We start from the raw sequence: 22,966 nt of genomic DNA, 5'->3' as shown, positions 1-22,966 counted from the left end.
GCATACCCCGTTGTGTTCCCAAATGCACCCAAGTAAGCCACCTCCTTCCTCTCCAGAAAGTGAGAGGGACAGAGAGGCCAGGAGTGTCCCAACTTCACATGGAGGACAGACATCAAAGAAGAAAAGAAGGGTTCGCACTTAACTCTTACCAGCAGAAAGCCATGAAGAGGGCAGAGAGCTGTCACGATTTCCTCCATCTACTCCTGTTTTGAATTAATTTGTATAAACATATTCACCAGTGCATAACTTGTGTAGTTAAAAAAGAAAGAAATGTGTGAAAGTCACAGCCATGTGACTTCCACTTCTATGAAGGCTAGAGTAGCCTTCAGCAGACCAAAGCTTCTGTCAGGAAAAACTGGAAAATCCAGACACAATAATTTTTTTGTCAATGTTCTAGAAGCATCGGGGCTGAATGAAGCAATAAGGAGTAGGGAGTGCTGATTCTGGAGAAGTGAGAACTGCAGAGGAGAGCTGCTAATCGGCAGCCACTTTCCCCAGGAAGATCCTCGTCCTGCAAGCCCAAGAGGAGAGTCATTTCCTTTGAGGGCCCCCTATCGAAAGCAGCTTTCCTCCTTTATTCTCTGTCACAAATGGCTGATGGCATGCACTGGAGATTGTAAGTAAATGTTGATTTAGTTGTGTTTTTATCTGTCTCTGTCTTTAGACTATAAACCTCTTGGAGGCAGGTGAACAGTGTGTCTTCACTGTTGTATTCGGAGCTTCCAGCCCAGCACCTGTCACACAGTAAATGTGTAGTTGAGTATGTTGATCTGAGTTCAGCGGAGGTGAAGTGAGGTGAGCTGAACTAAAGCAGTGAATGCTTGCTGGCTCTCTCAGGTGTCTTATGCTCTAGAGGCATCTTCTTCCTCTGAAGCCCCTATTCCCATAAGACTTTGTCAAACCCAAACTCCTTTCTGACCAGAACTGTATCCCCTGGGCCCTGCTCTACTACCTCTAGGGCTTGGAAGTCGGTGGGGTTGGGAGCCTTATACTCTACCCTCTGAGCTCCCAGGAGCCTTATCCTCGACCCTCTGAGCTCTCATGACTAAAGGCAAGGAAACTGGGTACTGGTCCTGGTCCTGCTGCTGTACGATCTCGTACCAATCTGCTTTGTGATGGGACCATGACTCACTTTGGGGTTTTGTCCTTTCGTGTTCCTGTAGGAAATCTAACTTTCTTCTGAGCACCCTGAAGTGTCAGGGATGCCGATACACGGGGCCCACATTTATGAGACTAGGATATAAATCCAAAGCCCTATAATTAAATTGCAATGAGAGGCATGCCTGGACTGTGTCCTACCTGCCCAGGATCAAGTGACCATTGAAGCCAAACCCTTGTGAGAGGGCTCCTTTGGTGCCTGCAGCAGAACTGCTGGTGCTGTGGTCAGAGCAGGGGCCCAAGGGCCAGGCAGCCGCCCCTGCCACCTAACCAGCTGTAAGGGATACTTACCCTGAATGTGTTACCTGGCCCTCAGGATCTCAGATTTTGGAGTTTAGGGATGGACAATTCATCTATTCCATGCGCTTCTGATGAGAATTAAGTGGACCATCAGACCTCCAGTGCCTAGAGTAAGCCTGGGCACAGAGGACGCCTCTGTAAGCACTCACATGACAAGTTTAACCAGGTCTGGAGAGTCCAAAAAAGCTTCCTCTGGCCCACACAACCTCTCCTGATCAGAACTTAGACCCTTCTGGGGCCTGGCTGAGCATTAAGGGAATGGATTCAAATGCCCCCTTTCTAGGACTCCATGCTGGCAACTTAATTTTATTTTTAAGATATTATTGATATACACTCTTATGAACGTTTCACATGAAATAACAATGTGGTTACTACATTTACCCATATTATCAAGTCCCCACCCATACCCCAATCCAGTCACTGTCCATCAGTGTAGTAAAATACTGGCCACCCACTTTTATTGTCATGTCAGGGATTTAAACCCTCAGATTAATTCGTTTAGTTAGATAACACTTTCCTTTGTTTACATTTAAATCCAGATTATTCTGGGAGTTAGCTAGGGTCAGGGGCTGGCGTTTGTTTCATCTTCACCCACGGTCCCTCATAGTGTCTACAGAGTATTCCATTTCATAAATGTATGGATTTGCTTTTGGTGTTTTACAACCCCCAGGGCAGCAGCCTCCAGCGCGTCTCCAGGTGGGTTCCACCTGCAGACAGCCCATCTCATCAACTACTTTCTCCTTAGTTTCTCAGTGAGTGCCATTTTCCTGATCTCTTTTCCAGAATCTGGCAGCTATTTTCCGAAGCCCACTACTTAGAGGAGGCCTGTGCCTAAGAAGAGTAGATACCCCACAAGTTTTTCCTTTCCTCAAAACCCTTATCACACCTTTCTAAGTCCTTCAAGGATAAACTAACTAATAAATGGATGATCAGTGTCTCTCTCCCAATTCATTTTATGTAAGAACCTACTTCAGGCCTCAAACCTCAAAGTGGGAATTTCAGGCAAAACGGGGTAGATGTTTTTAGTTAAGGCCCTCAAAAGAGGCAAGGATGTTCAAGAAATTGTCCAAATGGAATTGCAAGCAGAGAGAATCATTGGACTTGGAAAGGTACTTGATCACAACGTGGGCTTGTCTGTAGGCACGTTGGCCAGTGAGCTCCGTGGGGCCAAGATCAATACCCGACTCATGAAGGCAGATGCAGGACCCAGCCCCTGGCCATCAGAAGAGCTCTGTAAGTCCTTCTGAACTGAGTTACACTGGAACTCTCAACCGATTTAGTAAGGTCTTTTCAGATGAACTTGGTAGGAAGGCAGTAAGACACAGTGAATTTGAGATTCAGAGTTTGGAATTCAGAATCAGATAATCCAGGGGTCAAATCCCAGTTTTGCTTGCTTCTTGCAGTGTGCCCTAAACCTCTCTCTGTAGAAGACCTACTTAACAGGACTGCTATGAGAAAGGCATGAAATCATGCATGTGAGATGTACATTGGTAAATTGCTAGTACTTACTCAACATTACCTTGGGCCAGAAACTATTCTAGGGCTTTCTCACTTAATCTTCCAATAACCTGAAGAGGGAGATGCTTTTCCTGCCTTTTTTTAAAAACAATTTACACATACTTTATTTACTTGATTGAAAGCATTCTTACGGTACATACACTATTTTATGTAGCTCAGCTGTGTTCGCACTGACCTCAGCAGGCTGTAGTTTGGTTTTCAAAATTCTGCTCAATTACTGCTGTTGTCAGTTGGTTTATTTTCTTTCAGGATCAAGGTAGGTACGTTCACATTATATCTTATTTTTAATCCCTTCTCTGGTTGATGTTTCCCTGGATCCTTAGCTTTGTATACTCACACCTGGAACCAGCATCCTAAAGGCTCCAAGATGAATTCCCCTACTCCAACATCCCATGCTCTAATTCCACCCTCCTCGAACTGGGCTCGCCCCAGCTGCAGCACCCTGGCTGTGGGGTCTGGTGGGAGTCTTCAGCCCGGACCGCAACCAAGTGCTTTAACCACCCCACTTCTTAGGGTGAGGGTGTCGAGGAGCAGAGAGGTTAAGTCAAGTCCCCAAGGTCACACAGCTAGTGAGTGGTAATGCCAGGATCCACAAGAGGCCCGTGGTCCGAACCATTAAAGGACAGCTGTGGGGTGCCAGGTGTGGAATGCCACGTGTGGCTAATAACTACTCAGTAATTACAGTGGTGGTGTTTGAGGAGCAGAGAACCTGACTTCCCTCAGCTGCCCCACACAGGGGCCTCTGCCTTCAGACCAGGGCCGCCATGTCCTGTTTGCTGGCTGCTTTCTCCAAAGCCTGGTCTGGCTGGCCACACCCAGCGTTCTCACCACACCCCGGTGCTCTTACCACCCGAGAAGTTCTGGCCACACCCTGCCTGCTCCCGGAAGGTAAACAGGGCCACCAGAGAAGGGCCGCATTGTTGTGCCTGCAGTCTTGGCCCTGGAGGCCGAACACTTTGGCTTATAAATGCCACAAATCAATAAACAATAAAAGTCAGAATTGAGGCCCTCTTGAACTTCAGCTGACCTCAACTTCCAGGTAGTTAGTCATGAGGATAAATGTCCAGGACTCAATTCGAGAAAACTTCCACATGGCATCTAGTTAACTATCTGGAAGGAAGGGGTTTGGAGGAGGTAATGGGGGCATTGTGTTCTTGGAGAAAGACAGAAAGTTTGCCAATGTCACCCAGAGCTGAAAAAACTGCCCTGGTACCAATAAAGATCACAGTACTGAGAGAGTGCAAGATTCCTTTCCCGCAAAGTGCTGGCCTGTGTGAATAGGTTTAATCACAACAACTATGATTTATTGAGTGCTTTCTACATGCTAAGCACTGTGCTTAATCTTTACATGCCTTAATTCACTGGATGTGCTCGATGATCCTATGAGGTGGGTTTTATTATCTTCATTTTACACATGAGAAAGCCGCAGTACGGAGAGCGTAAATAACCTGCCTAGGGTTGCTCAGTCCATCTGAGGCAGAACTAAAATCTGAACCTGGGATCTTCCATAGCCCATGCCTAGAGGCTGGCATTGGGATATTTCTCTATTTTCTCTGTATTTAATTTTGAATTGGATTTCTTATACCAAAGTATATACAGAAAAGGGATCATTTAGAGGGGCTGATGAGCTAAGGCTCCCCCGGGTGGCTGCAGAATGTAGGGGATGTTGGAAAAGCTTGCATTCCCTGGGCAATCAATTCTGTCCCTGCTCTTAGTCCGAGAGGCTCCTGTTAAAAGTTAGGCCTCTCATCCAATCCTGAATGCAGAGTACTGCAGGGGTGAAGGGGGCACCTGGGAAGGGGTACAGGCCCCTCACAGAGCCCTTCTCCTCCCTCTGCTATGAAAGGCATGAATTCTGCCAAACCTGGTCTCCTGGCATTTCCATCTATGGTGCAGGTTGACATTTGGCTTTCGTTGCACCTCTGAACTAATCTCCTGCAAACAAAGGCTACCGGAGAGAAACGACCTCAGCAGCAACTCCAGAGGAGCCAGGAGGTGAGTACAACACAACTCCACAACCTTACCGACAGGGTGGGACGACTGATGTGTTCAAGGCCACCCTGAGAGCTGGGGCAGGTTTGAGTAGCATGCTTTCTGAGTGTGGTAAGAAAAATCTCTACCTCTAATGCGTCTGTGCTTTATCTGGAGTCAGGAAGTGCTGCATAAGCTCCGGGCCTATGCAGATTTATTGGACCTAGGGTTTTCAAATGCCCATTGCAGGTCTTCCAAGAATTGTAGTGGAAACTTTCCCTTTATTATTCCTATGTATAGGGTCATTCCTTTGACTAGTACACTATAAATTCTTCAAGTATGGTAGACAAAGTTTTAACATGATTCTTCCCAGTAAGGTTCAGGAGTTCTGGTTCTCAATCGCTGAGGCATCTGTCCCTAAGAGGGAAACAAATGTGGCCTCCAGGCGCCCCCTGCTGGAAAAGGAGGATGCAGGCATTTGGGACCTGGAGTTCAGAGCCTAGAGTCTTCTGAGAGTTTGTGAGCATCTCCTGCTCCGTTCATATACATGAGGAGCTTATTCTGCTCGGACTGGATTGCATGAGAATAATGAAAGGTAATGGCCTAGTGGTGAAGAGGGTGGATTCTAGAGCTGGGCTTTCCGGGTTCAAGTCCTCTCTCTGCTACTGCCTCTGTGACTTCAGGCAGATCACTACACCTGGGTCCCCTGCCTTCCTTGTCTGTATCATCAGAATGATAATCCTAGAACCTACCTTACACAGCATAAATGAATAAAGTATATTTAGAGATATTTAAAAAGATGTAAATAAAGTAATATGTCAAACACTAAGACATAAATGAGGTAATATGTGTAAATGAGTATTATAATTGTTAATTACATGTGTTGATTATTATTACAAATTCTATCATCATTATTCTCATAATTATTATAAATAAAACCTAAGAGAAGGTTTTCTTCCTGTCTCTGAACCCTAAGGGTCACTCTCCTGGCCATCAAAAATTCTAATAATGGGGGAGTCATTAATAAGGAGATACCACAGAAAGGGAGTATGACAGAGATTATGACATATATAAAATACATCTCCCACTCCACCTCTCAGAAAATATTCAATTATCATCAGCTGTTAGTCATTCAAACCTTGGGATGTCTCAAGGACACATTATTCTAGACACCAAAAGCAGGGAAGAAATTGTTAACAATCTTCCAAGAATAAAGCATTCCCAAGGGACAGTAACTGTTGTATCAGCCAGGTGCTTCCAAACTTTGTTGGGTCTGTTGGCTTTCTCTGTGATAGCAGAATAATTTGTTTACTGCCTTTTATTTCTGCTTTGAAGGGAATTTAATAAAGTTTGGTGCCTCAGGTAGAAGTGGGTAACCCCAGCTGAACAATTAGTTTTCTTGGGAACCTGGATATTGTATGTATATTTACATATATATATATGCACTGCATGTAGGTATGTATGTGGACACATATATTCAGAATGCTTTAAGATGCTTATGCCCTTTAGGGTGCAACTTTAGTGTTCATGGAGAGGGCGGTGGGCATGAAAGAACCTCTGACAGCTATAGGGCTACACAGGATACTGTATTCTTAACAAGTTTTGAAGTTGGACAGGACAGAGCTTAGAAAGGGAGGTGGTGGTGGTGGTGGTGTATCTATATGATGCAGTCAGCAAGTGGAGACCCTATAGCTTGACATCAGGGGGAGCTGGTAGTTGTAGAAGAAGCTCTGCCATCCTTTGGCCTGAAAAAGCTCATGCTAGGCATCATGTCAGCCTTGTGAAGTAGGCTTGATTGTTCCAAGTATCAGAAAACTGCACCTCAGAGAAGATGGATGAGCTGCCTGAAGGCACACCACTGGCATCTATAAGGACAAAGAGAAAAGGTGGGAAAAAAAATATTTTGGAAGCTGGAAAGCATATGGACGGACAAGTGATTAATGACTTAACTGAGAGAAGGAAACTAAAGCAATGTTAACGTCAGCCTGGAGGCAGACTGATTGAGTCACAGAACCTTGGAAAGACTCAAAAGTTAGTGGCTCTTGGATGAAAGTGAGGCTGAAAACACAAGAGAGTTATAATTTTGTGTAAAATGTACACAGACACCCCCACCAAGATCTGCCGTCCATCTGTCCCCAATGTCAGAAGTCCAGAGGCTGATTCTCTAAAGAAAGTAAGCCAGAGAGATTCTAAAATTCAGTGACATTTAGGGCAGGACACCATTTAGAAAACTGAGGATCAAGTGGAATTCTACTTCCTAAACTGTGAACCCTATCTCCTTTCCTCCATTCCAGTCTCAGAACGTGACTGTCAGGTTTGTATCCCTCAGATCAAAGACTGGAGGATTCCTCTCTGGGGAAATGACTAGATTAACAGAAAAGACCCAAAGAGTCTGACAAATGGGAGTCTCCTAATGAAATAGCCCATCAAGATCACCTTGCAGAAAATTCCACCCATGGGCAAGCTCCCCATTGCCTTAATTCCACATGTGTGTACACACACACACACACACACACACACACAAACACACCATAGCTTCCTGTCCATTTTTTAGTGCCTCAATAATATGAGATGGAGCTAAGTGTAACCAAACGTATGAGGAAACTTTCTAAAAGGAAAACTGAGATCAAAACAAAAACTTTTTTAAAGAGTTCAGTAGAAACAGAAATAATGCCAGAATCAGAAGAAAGCATCAAAAAGTTGTAAATAATATGCTCAGGGGATATAAAGAGAAGTAAAAGAGGTTATATAAAGATAAAAAGAGATTATATAAAAGTTAACTGAAAATTAAGCTCCTAAAAATTAAAGCTATGACATCAGACATGCAAAATACCATAGAAAGTTTGGAAGATAAAGTTGGAACATATGCCAGAAAGCAGCAGAAATATCAGAGGTAGAAAATTAAGGGGAAATAAAGAAGAAAATTTGGAGACCAGATCAAATATTACAATATTCAAATAAATTAGGAGTTCCAGAAAGAGGAAAGAGGGAAAAATGGAGGGATTGAAATTATTCAAAAAGTAATTCAAGAGAATTCCTCAAGAACTAAAGGATATGAGTTTTTATATTGATAGGCCTCCCTGAGTTCCCTGCATAATGGGTTTTAAAAGTCCCACACCAAGATACACCATAATAAAATTTGGAAATTCCAAGGACAAAAAAAGGATTTTAAACACCTCCAGAGAGGAGTAACAGGTCTCACTCAAAAAAATAAATATCAGACTTCTCAACAGCTATACTGGAAGCCAGAAAAGCAATGCCTTCAAATATCTAAGTGAAAAATACTTTTAACTTAGAATTCTTTACATAACCCAACTATCAGTCATGTACAAAGGAGAATTAATTTTTTAGACATTCATGGTATAGAAGCTACTGAAGGATGTACTCACTCAAAATGAAAGTGTAAAATAAGAAAGGTCATGTCACAGGGTGGGAAAAAGGAAGATCCAATATGGAGAAGAACAGAAAGGAAATTTGAGGTTGTAAAAGGAAATCCCAGAGCAGCCGCTATGCATGAGGCTTAGAGAGCTGCAGGCCCGATTGTAGCAGGAGGAGCAAGAGCTCTGGGAAGGGTATCTTCCCTCCCAAATTTTTACACCATTAGAGCATGTTGAGAAAAGACCTATGTTTCCGATGGAGGATTTGGGAATGATTCAAGTAGTACACCAAAAGCGAAGTGTGATACTGTGAGTTATAATAAGAAACATGTATTTGGTCTTCCCATTCCTGGCACAGAACTCCTAAAACCCTTGAAATTTCCTAAGTGAAAGGTGTCTTTTGTTATGTTAATGAAGTGACGTTTGGAAAGTCCATATGTAACCTAAGGATGGGAGCTAATTGTCAGGAGTGCAACCTTGTGATTAGAGGGTTGGTTCTTTCAGTCCCACCCCCTGGCCCCCTGGGAGGGGAGAGGGTTGGAGGTTGAATCAGTTGCCAGTGGCCAATGATATAATCAAACATGCCTATGTAATGAAGCCTCCATAAAAAAACTGAAGGATGGGGTTTGGAGAGCCCAGAATGGTGGACGTATGGATACAATATACCTCTGAGATATTTTGGGTTTGGTTCCAGACAACCACAATAAGTGATTATCACAATAAAAGGTGTCAAATGAATTTTTTGATTTCCCAGTGCATATGAAAGTTATGTTTATACTATTTGTTACTCTATTAAGTGTACAATAGCATTATGTCTAAAAAACAATATTTATAACTGCTCACTATCATCTGAGCTTTCAGTGAGTTACAGTGTTTTTGCTGGGGGGGTGTCTTTCCTCCATGTTGATGGCCACTGACTGATCAGGGTGATTGTTGCCAAAGGTTGGGGTGGCTGTGGCAATTTCTTAAAATAGACATTGAGGTTTGCCCTATTGATTAACTCTAACTTTCACAAATTTCTCTATAACATGTGATGCTGTTTGATAGCATTTTACCAATAGTAGAACTTTCCAAATTGGAGGCTATCCTCCCAAACCTTGCTGCTACTTATCAACTAAGTTTATATAGTATTCTAAATTCACTGTCATTTCAACAGGCTTCACAGCATCTTTACCAGAGGCAGTTTCTATTTCAAGAAACCACTTTTTTGTTCATCCATAAGGAGCAATTCCTCATCCATTCAAGTTTTATCATGAGATTGCAGCAATTCAGTGACATCTTCAGGCTGTACTTCTAATTCTAGTACTCTTCCTGTTTCCACCACATCTGTAGTTACTTCTTCTACCAAAGTCTTGAACCCCTCAAAATCATCTGTGTGGCTTGGAATCAACTTCTTTCAAACTCCTTTTAATGTTGATATTTTGACCTTTTCCCATGAATCATGAATATTCTTAATGGCATTTAGAATGGTAAATACTTTCCAGCGGTTTTCAGTTGATTTTGCCCAGATCCATCAAAGGAATCACTATCTAAGGTAGCTATAGCTGCCTTATATAATTAATATAAAAATGTATTTCTTAAATAAGAAGACTTGAAAATTGAAGTGACCACTTGATCCAAAGCCTGCAAAGTGGATGTCATGTTAGCAGGCATGCAAACAACTTTAGTCTCATTGTCCCTCTCCATCAGAGCTCTTGGGCGTACTGTCAATGAGCAGTCATATTTTGAAAGGAAACTTTTTTCTGAGCAATAGGTCTTGACAGTGGACTTCAAATATTTATTAAACCATGTTATAAACATATGTGCTGTCATTCACCCAGGCTTTGCTGTTCTATTTATAAAGCACAGGAAGCATAAATTTAGCATAATTCTTAAGGGCCTTAGGATTTTTCAAATGGTAAATGAGAATTGGCTTTAACTTTAAGTCACTAGCTGCATTAGCCCCTCACAAGAGAGTCAGCCTGTCCTTGGAAGATTTGAAGCCAGGCATTAACTTTTCCTCTCTATCTATGAAAGTCCTAGATGGCATCTTCTTCCATTAGAAGGCTGTTTGATCTACACTGAAAAATCTGTTGTTCAGTGTAGCCACCTTCATTAATGATCTGAGCTGAATCTTCTGGATAACTTACTGCAGCTTCTACATCAGTTCTTGTTTCTTTACCTTGTACTTTGATGTTTTGGAAACGGCTTCTTACCATAAACCTCATGAACCAAACCCTGCTGGCTTCAAATTTTCTTCTGCAGCTTCTTCACCTCTCTCTCTGACATCACAGAATTGAAGAGAGTTACAGCCTTGCTCAGGATTAGGCTTTGGCTTAAGGGAATGTTGTAGCTGGTTTGATCTTCTATCCAGACCACTCAGATTTTCTCTGTATCAGCAATAAGTCTGTTTCACTTTCTTATCATTCTTATGTTCTCTGGTGTAACACTTTTAATTCTTTCAAGAACTTTTCCTTTGCGTTTGCAGCTTGCCTTACTGTTTGGCACAAGAGGCCTAGTTTTCGGTCTGTCTCAGCTTTTGACATGCCTTCCTCACAAAGCCTAATCATCTCTAACTTTTGATTTAAAGTGAGAAATACGCGATTCTTCCTTTCAGTTGAACAGTTAGAGGCCATCATGGGGTTATTAATTGGCCTAATTTCAATAAGGAGGGCCAAGGAGAGTAGGGTAGAGATGGGGGAATGGCCTGCCACTGGAGCAGTCAGAATACACAACTGATAGATTAAGTTCACTATTTTTTATGGATGTGATTGCCTATAGGGAAGGAGGAATCCCTGGGCACTTAAATGAATAAGATGATATTTAAATGACCCATTTTTTATAGCCTTTATTTTTTAGAGAGTTTTAGGCTTACAGCACAATTGAATGTAAAGAAAAAATATAATTGAATAGAAAGTGCAGGGAGCTCCTAAATCACCCCTGCCCCCACATGAGCACAGGCGCCCCTCCTTCCGCACTAGAGGGGTACATTTGTTACAATCTCAGAACCAACACCAGCACATCATCACGCAGAGCCTGTAGTTTACATTGCACACTCGGTCTTGGAGGTGAACATTCCATGGGTTTGGATAAATATCTGATGACATGTATCCACCATAATAGCATCATATAGAATAGTCTCAGAGCCCTAAAAATGCCCTGTGCTCTGCCCATTTATCCCTTCCCCACTTACCCCTGGTAACCACTGATAACCTGTTTTACTGTCTCTTATTTCACCTTTTTCAAAGTGTCATATTACTTGGAATCATACAGTGTGTGGCCTTTGCACAATGGCCTCTTTCACTTAGTAATATGCATTTGTTTCCTCCATGTCCTTTCACACCTTGATAGGACCCTGATTTTTAGATGAATCTTTTCTACTGTGGAATAGTAGATATTTATGCTTTACAACTTTAGAGGAACACAATACACCTCCACCCCTTTCCTGGAATACCTATTCTCTTTTCTACCTTCTAGGAGGGTCCAGGGATCTGATGGAACCCACGGCAGACCATTCACTAATGTATTTAGAGTCTAACATTGATCATTGTTCCAATTACTATGACTGCATAACAACCCCAACACTTAATGGTGCAGTACAAACATTTCATATGCTCACAGATTCTGTGGGCCGAGAGTTTGGATGCGGCACACTGGGCATAAATAGTCTCTACCCTACCATGTCTGAGGCCTCAGCTGGAGAACATGAAGCCCAGAGGATGGAATCATGTAAGGGCTCCTTGGCTGTCTAGAGATTGAAGCTGGCTGTAGGCTAAGGCACATCATTTGTTCTCCACATGGTTTTGTTTATGCTTCCTCAGAACCTGGTGGCTGATTGCAAGGATGAAGGTCCCAAGGGAGAGAGCATCAGACAGAAGCCTTATTGCTTTTTATAATCTATCCTTGGAAGAGAAGCCTTCTGTGGCATTATACTTACTGAAGCAGTCATGGAGTCCATGCTCCCCCTCCCCACCAATCTCCAGGGAGGGGAAATAGATTCTGCCTCATGATGGGGAGTGGAAAGTTTGTGGAAGAACACATAAAATTGGAAGTAAAGCTGTTGCTATTTTTGGAAAATACAATCACCTTTGTATGTCAGATACTTTGCTAGGTCCCGGGGATTCCTAGTAAAAGCCGTATTTCCTGACCTCTAAACCAGAGAAAGGATACACGAAGAGTGGATGAACAGGCAATCACACCAACAATTTTAAGTTCTAGGGCAGTGAATAAACCAGGGTGCTTTGGAAAACATAAGAAAACATCATAACCAAACTTTGGAGCTCAAAAAAGCTTTCACAGGAAAAAATTGCTGAAGAATCTTAAGCAAAATCTCACTTGCATTTGTGAAAATATCAGGTGTGGGTCTGTGGGAATCCCGCTTAGCACAGGCCATGGGGCTACCTCCTGAAGCTACTAGCGTAGAGCCTATGGGTGCTCACTACCCACATGGAGTCACAGGCCTTCCCCTGTCACCTTGAGAAAGACACCATGCTGGCAGTGACCTTCCACCCTTCCTGCAAGGTGGCAATATGGTCCACATCAGTGCAGAGGGCATGGCTCTGACCTCTGGAGTCACCTAAAATTGTAAGCAGTGTCAGCATGTCCCAGAAATAGGCTTGTTAGAATGAACTCTTCAACCTGGTTGTGTTAAAAATGTGCAGGTCAAAGATGACAGAAGCAGACATGGGCTAAATCGCTCCATTAATATTTCCATTTCCCTTCCTTCCACCTACACCAAGCTTTAGAGGATTCAAGAAAGCCTTGTTGGGAAGTGAAGGGTCCCCACCAGTAAGATGGCAAACTTCCGGCTTCTCTTCGGGGTCCTCAGTTCCCGCCGGCGCCACCTGAAGCCCAATCACCTCTTGCCCCCCTCCCAGTCCCAGCACCTAGCCAACAGCCAACAGCCCCGTAGAAGTGACACCTCAATCAATTCATGCCCCCTCCTATATAACCCAGCACCTTTCCCTAATAAAGCGGAACTCTCCGGTGAATTGCTGCTATGTGTCGCTCCTTTCCTTTCATTGGTGCCGAAACCCGGGAGACGGGACACCCCAACTGGGCCCCGTCTTCCCCCCGACACCAGCAGCAGCTTGCCCTCGTCCTCTTTTTCCGGCGCTGGCTCATCACACTCACCACTCCTCTCTGGCCTTTAGGTAAGTTTTCCCCCCGGAGTGGGTCTCTCTTCCCTGAGCTATCGCAGTGCCATTGACCGTGATCGTCCGGCAAGGCCCTGACGCTCGGGGATGAGGAGGGAACGCTCCCCGCCTCAGGCCTTCAAGGCTGCGGCGGACCCTCAGGCCCCTCCTCCAAAAGCCATAAATCCCCGCCTCAAGCCTTTACAGCTGCGGGGAACGCTCAGGCCCCTCCTCCGACAGTCATAAACGCATTCACCATCCCTTCCATCAGTGCTGAAAGTTTTTAAGCAAAATTTCCCCGGGGTGGGCCACTCTTCCCCAAGCTATCGCAGTGCCATTGACCGTGATCGTCCGGCAAGGCCCTGACGCTCAGGGATGAGGAGGGAACTCTCCCCGCCTCAGGCCTTCACAGCTGCGGTGGACCCTCAGGCCCCTCCCCAAACAGCCATAAATCCCCGCCTCAAGCCTTTACGGCTGTGGCGGATGCTCAGGCCCCTCCTCCGACAGTCATAAATCCCCGCCTCAGGCCTTCACGGCTGCGGCTGACTCTCAGGCACCCCCCTCCAACAGCCACAAACGAGGTGACTCCTTTGTGGATGAGAACGCTCCCTTTTCCCCCCCTCCTCCTTCTGTTCTGTCCGCCGAAAACGCCTAGCGCTAGGTACCTCGAGACTCCGGCACTCTGCCTTCTTAGGGAAGTCTGGGTGACGACCCACACTTTCCAAGAAATTCCGACTCGTATACGAGTTTCCGCAGACCACCAAGGATCATCGGGGACGCCCTTTGTCTCCTTGTGGTCTGCTTCCAGTCCGAGGATCTCCGTTCGTCTTCCCCTGTTTGTCTCCTTCTCTGTCCTTTAGCCATGGGAGCCTCCTCATCCCTCCCTGAAAGTTCACCTCTTGAATGCCTGCTTAAGCATCTGGCTACCCTCTCCCTGATGCCTGATATAAAACCAAAACTTCTCCGTAAATATTGCTCCCAAGATTGGCCGACATACCCCCTAGACAATAACAACCAATGACCCGCAGGGGGAACTCTTGATCCTAACATCACTCGCGATCTTTTTAACTACTGCCAGCGCCTGAAAAAATGGAAGGAGATTCCCTATATGGAAGCTTTCCACCTCCTCCTCCCCCCGCCCCCTCCCAAGTTCTCCTAGCCTGCAAGCCGCTGCCCCCGCAGAAGCCTCCTGTTCACTCCCTTCCCCTTCTTCTACAACAGCCCTTCTCCCTTCCTCCCCAACCATCTCCTCCCCCATCTCACCTCCTCCACCTTCATTCCCTGCAGATTAAGCCTGAGCCTTTCAGCCCCCCTTTAACTAGGTCCCAGGGGCCTCCTCCGTCTTTGCCCTCATCACCTGTTTCTCCCCTGTTAGGGACCGCCTTTGTCTTCTCACATGTTTATAGAGAGAATGGGAAAGCACCTCCCCCCATGTCTGAACACAGCATGGGAAAGCACAAGCTAGAGAACAACCGGTGCAGTCCTTAGAAGTTATCTGTCCACAAAAACATATCTTGCCAAGACTCCTCACTCTGAAAATAGGGAGACCTTGAAGATGTGTAGAAACCCCGCCCCTGCTTCTAGCTATGCCCTTCCCCCACTTGCCGATGTGGCAGGAATAGAAAACAACGCATTCCATAAGCAATTAACTGGAGCCCTGCTGTAGCTCAGTAGAGCATGGGACTCTTAACCTCAGAGTCATGAGTTCAAGCCCAACTAAAGCAGCAGAGGCAATGCAGCTGGGCTGCTAGCTGGCGACATGTGGGTCCGATTCTATCTTTCTTTATTTTCTTTGCCCACCTTCTGCACTTCAGGACCTGCTCAACTAGGCACGACTAGACCGCGTCACTCCCCCGCAGACTGAGCCAGAACCCTTCAGTCCCCCTCAGACTCAGTCCTGAGAGCCTCCCAAAATTATCGCCCCCCCTCCGGGAGGTAGCAGGATCCGAAAGCATCGTGCGCGTTCACGTCCCTTTCTCCTTAAGAGATTTAGCCTAACTAGAGAAACGCCTAAGTTCCTTTTCCACTGATCCCATGACATACAGGGAGTTTCTATAGACCCTCCAGTCTTACAGCCTCACACATCATGACATTTTCATGCTCCTGGCCAATACTCTCCTCCCTGAAGAGCGTAGACGAGTTTAGGACTTCGCCCAAATGCAGGCTACTGAAACCCACAGGACTGACCCCACCTATCCCCCTGGCCCCACTGCTGTCCCCGAACAAGACCCACACTGAAATTATAACACCGCCATGAGTCTCTGCTCTCGAGATATTTTTGCCTCCTGCTTAATAGCAGGTCTGAAAAAGGGCAGCTTGTAAAGTAGTCAATTTTCAAAAGCTCCAAGACATAATTCAAAAGAGAGATGAAATCCCCTCTGAGTTCTTAGACAGACTCACTCAAGCCCTATTACAGTATACCAGCCTGGACCCAGAAACACCTGAAGGAAGACATGTCCTTATGACATACTTCCTAGCTCAAGGCTACCCCAACATTAAAGCTAAACTCAAAAAGTTAGAACAGGGCCCCGCTACCCCACAGACTGAGATCCTAACAGTGGCCTTTAAAGTCTTCCATAAGAGGGAGGAGGAGAAAGAATGCCGTAAACAAAAGGCTGATCAGGCCAATTTCCAGATGTTGGCCCAGCTGATAAAACCACAACCTGGGTGCCCCTCTACAAACAAGCCCCCCCCAAGAGCTTGTTTCAAGTGCAGAAAAGAGGGACATTGGTCAAGGGCGTGCCCCTCTCCCAGATCTCCTACCACCCCATGCCCCAGATGCCACAAAAAGGGCCACTGCGGGTCTGATTGCCCAACCACCCGAAGGGGAGGCTGGACAAACAACCCCCATCCTAAGCCCGCCGTAGTGGGGCTGGCAGAAGAAGATTGATGGGGCCCGGGGGCTTCTCGCCCAACCATTTCCATCACCAAACAGGAGCCCAGGGTTACTCTAACAGTAGACGGTCACCCCATCTCCTTCCTCCTAGATACAGGAGCCACCTTCTCAGTCTTGTGAGAATACCGGGGCCCTACCACGCCAGCCATTACTCCTATAGTCAGAGTAGGAGGTAAACAGATTTTCCCATTAAACCCCCCACCCACCCTTTTATGCACAATCCAAGACAATCCCATACCTTTCTCCCACTCCTTCCTGGTTATGCCCCAGTGTCCCATCCCTTTACTAGGACGAGACATCCTTTCCCTCCTCCACGTTTCCATAACTATATCCACTCCCACAGCCCCCAGTACTCCCTTTCTGATGGCCCTCATAGCCGACGACCCCCCTCTACCCAATGAAAGCTCCGGTTCTGCCCTCATACACCCTGTAAATCCCAAAGTTTGGGACATTACAAGCCCCTCCGTGGCCCTATGTCCCCCTGCCTCTATCAAATTATGTGACCCCTCTCAGTATATCTGTCAGGCACAATACCCCCTAACCACTTCAGCCCTCATAGGCCTCCAACCCATCATTCAAGCAGACCCACTCACTCCCCATTTAATACCCCCATATTAGCTGTTAAAAAAACCAACGGATCTTTCCGCCTTGTCCAAGACCTTTGCCTCATCAACATAGCCATTGTCCCTATCCATCCCTTAGTTCCAAATCCATACAGCCTCAGCATCCCACTTCTCAGTCCTAGATCTCAAAGACATACCCCCATATTAGCTGTTAAAAAAACCAACGGATCTTGCCGCCTTGTCCAAGACCTTCGCCTCATCAACATAGCCATTGTCCCTATCCATCCCTTAGTTCCAAATCCATACAGCCTCAGCATCCCACTTCTCAGTCCTAGATCTCAAAGACCCATTTTTCTATCCCTCTAAACCCCTGCTCCCAAAATTTTTTCATCTTCACCTGGACGGACCCATACACAAGACATTCTAAACAACTCACTTGGTCAGTTTTGCCACAAAGCTTCCGAGATAGTCCCCATATTTTTAGACAGGTCCTAGCTCAGGACCTCAAACAGTTTCATCATGATCACTCCAAGTCCACCTTATAATACATAGACAATCTTCTACTCGGCAGTCTCTCGTGGGAACAGTCTCAACTTGACACTGCCTCCCTACTTAACCTTCTAGCTTCCAGAAGTTACCGAGTATCCCCCGTCAAAGCTCAAATCTCTTCCCCTCCTATCACTTACCTCAGATTCCTTCTATCTCAACAAAGAAAGTCCATTACCTTAGACAGAAAATGGCTCCTCTCTGACCTGCCCATTCCCAAAACGAAGACAAAAATCCTTTCCTTTCTAGGCCCTTTCTAAGCCTAGCTAGATATTTTAGAACGTAGATCCCTAACTTCTCCCTGCACCCTGTTGGCAAGACCCCTATACAACCTCAGCAAGAGCCCCCCTAAAAAACCATTATCCTCCTCACCCCGACACTCCTTCATTAAGCTCCGTCAAGCCCTTGTAGAAGCCCCAGCTCTCCATCTTCCTGATTTGTCGAAGCCCTTCTCATTATACATTCATGAGAGGTCCAGTCAAGCTCTAGGAGTCCTAGGCCAATATGCTTTGCCCCAGTAGCTTATATCTCCAAGCAATAAGACCCCACAGTTCAGGGATGGGCCCCCTGCCTACGAGCATTAGCCGCTAGACAGCTCTTGCAGAAAGAAGCTCATAAACTGACATTCAGAGCACCCCTTACCATTCTGTCCCCACATCACCTAAAAGATCTCTTAACCTACAAAAGTTTACAGACTCTCCCTCCCTCCAGACTCCTGACCTTACTGTCCTCTTTCCTCCAAAATCCCGTTCACCCCCTTTGCCATCCATACCCGAATCATGACTTTTCCTCCTTTACTGCTCTCTCGCTTTTTTTCCTCATTCCTATTGTCTTCCCCAGCACCCCAGCCTCCTTTGTATGGCGATTCAAAGTCAGACAGACTTACACACAGCATCAAACAAAAGTTACTGCCCTCATTGCCACACCAGACTGCCCTCTGAAAAGCTGCTCTGAGCCTTTATACCTCCACTTTCCTCCCTCCACTGAAGTGTTCACTAGCAGCTACCCTTATTCTCCCTACCTCTGCTTCCTCTATGACCAAAAACAAGCCTATTGCAGGCGATGGCCAGATACCTACAGGAGATGTCCCTACTAGTCTTGCACAATTCACTACATAGGTAACTTCCAGTACCCACAGTATTACTCCTCCAACCGTTTCATGAAATATCCCAACGGCTCATTCTCCTTATCAATCCCAGATCCCTGGGACTCTCGATGGGCTGCCAGAGTCACAGCCTCAGTTTACTACGGGAAGTCCTCGACCCTCCACAGTACCCTTCATATCTCTCGAAAGTATGTTCCCTCTCATTCCCAGATCTCTCAAGTTGCATCAGATAGCAGACATTCCGAAAAAGTCATTATCCAAACTCTTGACGGTGCCTCTTCATCTTCTTATCCCCACCCCTCTTCCCATTTCTCCTACTCTTCGTTACAGCTCATTCAGGACACCACCATCTTTCTCAACCACACCCTTAACACAGCCAATTGTTTCTTGTGCGCATCACTACAGCGCCCACTGCTGGCCGCCGTGCCCCTTAATATTTCCAACTACTCCTTCCATGCAGAAAGACAACCCCTCTGCCCCCTGGCAGACATACCCCTATGGGAACCAGAATACGCAGATAATCTCACCATCCACCACTGTGTAAGCCCAACTCCACCCCCCTCCAGCGCACTTCACTGCCTCTCTATCTACACCCCTACCTCCAGCTCTAAGACTTTTACGCAACCGGGACACTTCTTTTAGTGTAATGGCAGTCTTTTCAACTCACTGCCTCTCAACTCCGATACACCCTGCATTCTCGTCACCCTAATCCCACAGTTAACACTTTACAGCATGGCAGAATTTCTTGAGCTCCAACCTCCCTTGCCCTCGCACACAAAAAGAGCTGCTTTCCTTCCCATCATGGTCAGTAGCTCTTTGATCACCTCAGCCATTGGGGCAGGGTTTTCGGGAGAAGCCTTAGGTCACTCTCTATAGGCAGTTAGAGATCTCAACGCCAAACTTGAGGGAGCCCTGACATCCACTGCCGATTCTCTAGCCTCTCTCCAAAGACAGGTCACTTCGCTAGCTAAAGTCACCCTTCAAAACTGGCGGGCCCTAGATCTGCTTACAGCCGAGAAGGGCGGCACCTGCGTCTTCCTCTGGGAAGAGTGCTGCTATTACATCAACGAATCCGGCATTGTAGAAACTGACATTACCAAGCTCACCGACCTTGCCTCCAGTCTCCACTCTGCTTCCAATTCCAACCCATTCTCGTCAATACTAACAAACCCCCTCCTCACCTGGCTCTGGCCCATTGCAGGCCCCATAATAATCATTCTTCTCGCCTGTCTCTTCTTACCCTGTATAATAAAGTTCATCAAATCCCAAGTCGGAAAAATCTCTAATCAAGCTTTCAACCAGCTTTTACTCAGGAACTACCAGCTTCTGGCCACAGAAGATCCCTCACCCTCACGTGACCTCCTCACCACACGCTGAGATGGACCCCTCTCTCTACTGGAAACTGTTCCTGGAAACAATAGCTGCAGACGCCTGGCTCCTGACACCCATATCCTCTTGGCCAACCTATGGTTACAGGGAACCTTCATTGATTTCCAAACCTGAAGAAGTCCACATCTACTCGTCCTTACTGCGGGGAGTCCTATCAACCCTTTCCTCCCAATCCTCAAGCCCTCACTCCCTTCTCCACCCCTGTTCAGCAGGAAGCAGCCAGAGAGAAAGCGACGTCCACAAACCCATAGAGGAGAAAGGGGGGAATGAAGGGTCCCCACCAGTAAGATGGCAAACTTCCGGCTTCTCTTCGGGGTCCTCAGTTCCCGCCGGCGCCACCTGAAGCCCAATCACCTCTCGCCCCCCTCCCAGTCCCAGCACCTAGCCAACAGCCAACAGCCCCGTAGAAGTGACACCTCAATCAATTCATGCCCCCTCCTATATAACCCAGCACCTTTCCCTAATAAAGCGGAACTCTCCGGTGAATTGCTGCTATGTGTCGCTCCTTTCCTTTCAGGAAGGAGCTGATCTAGTTCATACCTTCATTTTACTGAGGAAAAAGCTAGAGAAATTGAAGTGACTCAACATGACCCAAACCCAAGGTCATGTTTTATTTTGTTTTTCCCACACATTGCAAAGCACTGGAAAACATTCCATTGAAATGTGTGAATAAACGTCCAATTTTGGGTGGGGTTTTGGAAAATTATCATTCAGTTAAATCCCCAATTCACAAATTAGCATTTGGCATCCACAGACAGATGCTTAAGCCAGTATCCCTACTTCCTCACGGTTAGCTCCCCACCTCTGAGGGGACAGTGCTCCCCCACCTCTCCCTCGGCCCCCTGAAGCATACGCATTTCCCTCAGAGCTGAGAGGGGTAACGGAGACTGAATGAGTGACATCGCCTTTTAATTTGCTTTTAATCATGGTGGCTTGGTAACCCTTCCAGACACCCTTCACAGAGAACAGTTTTCTTTTTCCACTTGTTAACCTCATTCACTAGACTGGGAAAAGAATTCCTCATTCCTCAAGACCTTTCACTTTCATTCTTCTAATTCCTTTTTTGTGCAGCACCAGGAAAGTAATGTGTGTGAAATCAGAGCCAAGTATATTGTGGTTTCAAACACAAGCCTGTTTGGATCAGAAGCCTGGGGGATTGTTGTGTTTCAGCCTCAGGGGACAGCCCAGGGGCCTGACTTGAAAGGGAGGGGCCCGGATGGCCCTTTGATTCAGCCCAAATCTGGGGGTGGGTATGGCACAGGCTTGTCATTTGGCACTGTGGGTCTTGGCCCTGGGCCTCTTTCCCAATTCAGGCCTCCCTGGAGCCTGCTGGCAGCTCTGACGGTGCCCTGACTGGGCTGGTGCTATGTCTGAGATTCCTGGCTGCTCGGGGAGTATACCAGCAACCCCCAGGGTTTGGCAAATTCCATTCGCTCCAAGAATGCTGTTCCTCATCAAGTGTCTCCTCCCCCCACCCCCCACATACCCTGTGCACTGCTTTAATAGGATTTTAACCTTGTGTTTGCTAGTTGATTTTTGAAGCATTTGTTGTTTTTGTTGTTTGCATGGAAAATCTAAGAGAATAGACAGGCAAATAATTAGAATTAATGCAAGAGCTTAATTAACAAGGTTAAGAAGCAGATACAGTGTTGTGGTTATAGCCCTAGATATTGTCCAATGAGTTTGAATCCTGGTTTCACCCCTTCCTTGGCCAATTTACTTAACTTCTTTGCACTTCTCTGGACTTCAGTTCCTTCAACTGTAAATAGTTATTAATATCTCTCTCATAGAGTCTTTGTGAGATTGAATGTCTTTCAAACATATAAGATGTATAGGAAGGTGCCTGGCCCATGCTGAGGATTATACAAATGTTAGCTATTATATTAAAGGTTGCTGGCTTTGAGCTAAGTATGTAAGAATTGATTATATTCTATGTACAGCAGTAGTTAAAATGTCACATTTATATAATTTAAAATAGCATAATAATAAAATACATAGGAATCAATTTAACAAACAACAGCAGTCTTTGAGAAGAAAATTATAATATTTTATTGAGTATAATTAACGATGGCCCAAATAAATGAAGAGCTGTTCTATGTTCATAGATAGGAAGATTCATTATCTTGAAGACCTTTTTTCTCCCCCATATTAATCTTTAATCCACAGAAATTCCAAATAAAGTATTGATTGACATTTTAGTGTATATATGTGGAACTTGACAAGTTGATTCTAAATGAAGATTAAATAGCAAATAATTGGGAAATGCAATGTTAGCACAGAAGTTAATGACTAGAATAATGAAGCAGAGTAGAGAGAACAGGATGACACTCCCTCATCTATGAACACTAGATATATGGTAAAGGTGACATCACAGATCAGTGGGAACAGGATGCATTATCCAAAAACCAGGGCTGGGGCAATTGGTCAGCCATTAGAAGACTTCAGAACTGGATCCCTGCCTCACACACACCTTGGACTAATGCCGTAAGTATGAAAAATAAAGAATAATAATGTCTTTTTGGGTCAGAGAAGAATTTCTTAAGAGTTGGAAAGCACAGACCATAAAAGCAAAGATTGATACATTTGACTCTGCTAAAATTAATTTCTGTTAACATTTTATTATTTTCTGGTTAACAAGGTAGGTTTATGGTCCCAACTTTACCCTTTCCTCACAAGAGAATAGAAATACATCAATGTGCTCATTATGGTGACTTTGCAGTGCCGGCCTGTGGAGCAGGCAGAGGAGCATGTCTCCAAACACTTGCGTTGGCACTTGAACATGTGAGTTGCTTTGGCCAACAGAGTGCAGGATGACATATATGATGCTCAACCAGAGATTTTAAATGTGCTTCTGTGGTTTACATCCACCATCCGTCATGAGAAGAACATGCCCTGAGTAGCTGCTGCTGTCTTCAAATGAGAGGTACATGGAGCAAACCTAACCAGACCTGATGCCTGGAACAGAACCACCCTGCCAACCAGCAAACCTGAGTTAAGAAAATAAATTTATGTTGGTATAAACCACTGAG

At 45.5% G+C, this 22,966-nt stretch overlaps 1 long non-coding RNA gene across 2 annotated transcripts in view; it reads left to right on the top strand.

The window, feature by feature from the left end:
* The first annotated feature begins 409 nt into the window (after positions 1-409).
* LOC118969188 (uncharacterized) overlaps positions 410-22,966 on the top strand; it is an 86,352-nt gene continuing 63,795 nt past the window's right edge. The window contains exons 1-3 of one of the 2 annotated variants that reach the window (XR_012131762.1): positions 410-616; positions 4,873-4,971; positions 12,125-12,704. This is a non-coding gene — a long non-coding RNA (uncharacterized lncRNA). Of the gene's footprint in view, positions 617-4,872; positions 4,972-12,124; positions 12,705-22,966 lie in introns of those variants that run through there. The other variant, XR_005057104.2, reaches the window with a different exon arrangement.

The sequence above is a fragment of the Manis javanica genome, chromosome 5 (assembly GCF_040802235.1).
Source record: "Manis javanica isolate MJ-LG chromosome 5, MJ_LKY, whole genome shotgun sequence".
Classification (NCBI taxonomy): domain Eukaryota; kingdom Metazoa; phylum Chordata; class Mammalia; order Pholidota; family Manidae; genus Manis; species Manis javanica.
Note: the sequence above shows the minus strand (reverse complement) of the source record. Positions and strands in the feature narration are given on the sequence as shown.